A 3,976-nucleotide genomic window follows, 5' to 3' on the forward strand; every position below is an offset into this window, starting at 1 on the left:
GACTATGGTGATTATAAGTAAAATGAAAACACAGTAATGAAATTTTCTTACATAATGCATCAAAAATAATCACTCTCAAGGGCTGGCAGAGTGCTTCAAGTGGTAGAGGGCCTGTCTAGCAAGTGTGAGACCCTGAGTTCAAATCCCAGTACTACCAAAAAAAAAAAAAAAACCCTGAAAGGGGGCAAACAAAAATAATCACTCTCAAGTCATTAACAAACATAGCCTTGCCCATGGTTACACAGCTAGAAGAAGCACACAGCATTCAAACCAAACCCTCACCCATACCTGTGATCTCTGTTGTTTCAGCTCAGGAAGGTCCAGGAGCTTCTACAAGAACATCGCAAGCAGATAGCAAACTTCTTCCAGATGACAGAGAGCTGGAGTCAGCTTCTGTCCATGGAGCCCCAGGCAGTCCAAGTCTCACTTGAGAATGAAGCCCAACAGGGCTGTGGGGAGCCAGTGAGCCCAGAGTCTCCCCATCTCCCATCTAGTTACCAGAGGTCCTGCTGGAGTCCAGCATCAAAGACTAGCCAGCTGCTATGGACTCCAAAGACAGACAACCTGCCACCATGCTGGAACTGCGAGCCTCAGTTTTAGCAAGATGTCCTTACCCATCATTTCTGGCAGACTTCTGCTTTGGTCTATGATCAGGAAGAGAAGCATAGAATGACCGAGGTGGTGCTGGGCCTGGAAAGCATGGACCTAGGGCTGTGTGACTCAGAACCAGAGCCATGCACAGAAGATGACAACTTCAAAGCCATGACCACCATCCCGGCCAAGTCTACCCAGCTTGAGGCTTCCCAAGAAGCCTCAAGAAGGTAATGCCCAGCCCTACGCAGCCCAGGAGGTGGCCAGTGGTATGCCATACATTCATGAAGCTCCTATCCTGAGGAATTCAAAGACGGCTGTACACTGTGTCCTGGAAGATCCAAGAGATTTGCTGTTCCACACAAACTGCAAAAGATGTGTGTGTTGAAACACTGGAAGCCTGTGCAGGCCACAGCCATGAGCACCTTCACCTGTCACACCTTCACCTGTGACAAGACTGGCAGCAAGGTATGGAGCTTGATTAGCCAGGTGGCTGGGGACAGGGTCCCTGATGCCACCTGTTGCCACAAATACAGATCTGTGAGGCATACCTGTGCACCTGTCTGCTGACCTCCGACAGCAGACCCTGTTGGCTGGTGGCTACAACCTGGCCAGTGTGAGCGTGTGGGACCCGTCGGCACCCACCATTTGTGAAGAATGAGCTGTTCTGTGAGGGTTTCTCCTGCCAGGTGCTGGTGGCCTTGACTGGCTTTACTGATGGGACTGTCAGGATATGGGTCCTGTGGGTCAGGGACCTCTCCAGCCACCTGAATGGGTCCAAGAGCATTGTGGTCAAAGACCAAGCATCTGGACTAGGGGTCTGGACACCTGAGGCAGTTCTGGGACCTGCGGACAGCTCAGGAGCCCCTGGAATACCTATTAAGAGTCTCAGATCATGAGCCTGTCCCACAGCCCCCAAGAAAATTAGGTGTTGCTGGGCCTGGTCAATGGCCAGCACTGGAGGCAGCTCACCACCAGGGGCCAGGAGCCATATGGTCAGTGGTGGGTGAGCATTGGGATAGACAACCTGGTCACCGTCCACAGTATACCTGTGGGAGCACAGGTCCTTCAGTCCCCAAGAACTCCTCCATCTTGTGCTGTGTTGTGTCTCCCAACAACCAGGTGATCATCACAGGCTCTCAGGGCCATGCCTCAGTCTATCAGATCACCTATTGAGGGGCTTCTGTGGGCACCCTAACTCCAGCTCTTTTTTTTTTCCTCCCCCAATGGTGCAGAGTGGTAGAGGAGAGGTGGGGAAGAGAAGGAAGGGGAGGGATCACTGGTGTTGGAGATTTGGTGGAGGGTTGCAGACTCTATGTTGTATGTCACATGTAATAAATCAAGTGGAAAAGGAAAAAAATGGAGCATTTCCAACTCATATAGAAATACTATTGATTTTTGACTGTCTCATTATAACTGAAATCAAGGTTATGAAATATACAAGATTGTTTTTTCATAGAAACAAATATCACAAAGTAAGCCTACCATTGAACATCTGCATATTGTCTTCTAAACTTGGTACCCTGAGAGTTAAACATGGATAAGAAGACATATTTTACAAAGATGTTAGTGTTCTGTCATTTAAGACCCCATAGCTGATGTTGTCTAACAGAAAATAGATTAAGTGACATTTAGCTTTTTGACCTTTAGAAGAAAAGAACAAAATCTCTGCAGAAGACTTTCCTGAGCTGGTTCCTTGATCTTTTTGATATGAAGTTATTTCCTACAGCCACTGTTGATAGACAAAGATGGACCTACAATCTTGTCCACAAATGCTCATTTAACATTTACAGTTATTAAGTGCCTACCATATGCTGGATCACAATCCAGGAGAGACAGACTAGCAAATGAGTAAAGTAGAGGTGAATCTCAGTCCTCATACTCAATGGTGTTACTATATATGTATGTGTGTATAAAATATTATATATATGTATATATAATTTTCTATAAGTCAGCCTACTTTTTACTTCAAACTCTCATTCTCTCAGGAATAGCAAAAATTTCTCAGCCCATTAGAGATCTCTTCTTTTCATGAGTTGTATATAATTTCAGAGGTAAGTCTTCCAAAGTGTTGAGGAGTTGGTGAGGAGGAATAAAGAGGGGTAAAGCTGTCCCTTGAGGATGCTTGAAACCTGTCCACTATTTGTTGAGACATCTAGCATTCTATATGATGTTTGACATCGTACCATGAGGACATCTCTGAGAAAAGGCTCTGACCCACCCACCCATGTATGCCTTTATGTCCAGCATTTCTGCATACTATGTCTGCATTGTGCTTTAGAGGTGGGAATTACTCTGCTGTGTGGTGTTCTGTGCTCTAGGTTCACCACATTTTGGTGAAAGTCTGGCATCAAAATGGGGTCCACCTCTGTTCTCTGATTCTACCATCCTGTATTAGTTTTTTTGTCCTCTCCCATCCCCCACACCCTCATCAAACAGGTCACTAGAAGTGTTCAGCAGAAAACTTCCTGTGTTGTAATTTAAGAGCCAACTTCACTTGCACATAAGGTTCCATTTCATTTAGGTTCTTAGAATCTTGTCCATGTAGACAGCAAAGGAGAAAAGATGGAGCACTGAGGATGGGCAAGGTATGGAAGAGGTACACAACACTTTTGTTAGTATTCTACCAGTCAGCCTTAGTTATGGTTTCATCTGGACACAAGAAATCTAGAAAGTGTCATCTAGCTATATTTCCAAGAGAAAAAGAAACAAATTTTGGTGAACACTGTAACAGACTATACTATGGGGCAAATCCTTGTTCCTCTAAAATGTTAAGATGTTCTTCCTCCCATGCCTCCAAGAGTTAGAAATGTAGAAGACAAAAGTCAAGACAAGAAGCCTTTTGCTTTTCTGCTTTCCACAGTTCTCTTCTGCAGCTATGAGCATACAATAGCTTCACGAGGAGGCTCTGCTATATTATCCAGCTGAATACCTCATTTAAATTATTGTAAGAAGTGTGGGGTGCTATAAAGAATTTTGGTAAGAAAATTTAAAAATACACTATGATTAGAGTGGATAGTACATAGGAGGTGTTAGGAGGCCAAGGCACTGGGTTTGTTTATGTCAAAAGAACAATGAGGCCAAAGAGATCACTGAGTAATCTGAGACTCTGCTTAGAATTTTTGTCATTTATATCACATCATCTAATTAACTTGACACTAAATAATGACAAACTACTCATTTTATTAAGGATTCTTCCACTAACAATCCCTATTCCAAATGTGCCTGACAGGTTGGTAGGCCTCACCTCATTCACTGGGTTGGCCACTTTCACAGTGCACTGCATGGAAACCAACAACAGTTAAAACATGACATTTATATAGACCTTGTATTTGCACAGCTTCATGGTCAGGCCTGACAAACAAGTTAGAATTCTTTGTTGAGG

At 44.3% G+C, this 3,976-nt stretch overlaps 1 pseudogene; it reads left to right on the forward strand.

The window, feature by feature from the left end:
- Positions 1-669: 669 nt before the first annotated feature.
- Positions 670-1,767, forward strand: LOC109674772 (transducin-like enhancer protein 6; annotated as a pseudogene).
- The last annotated feature ends 2,209 nt before the right edge of the window (positions 1,768-3,976 follow it).

Source organism: Castor canadensis, chromosome 1 (assembly GCF_047511655.1).
Source record: "Castor canadensis chromosome 1, mCasCan1.hap1v2, whole genome shotgun sequence".
NCBI lineage: Eukaryota > Metazoa > Chordata > Mammalia > Rodentia > Castoridae > Castor > Castor canadensis.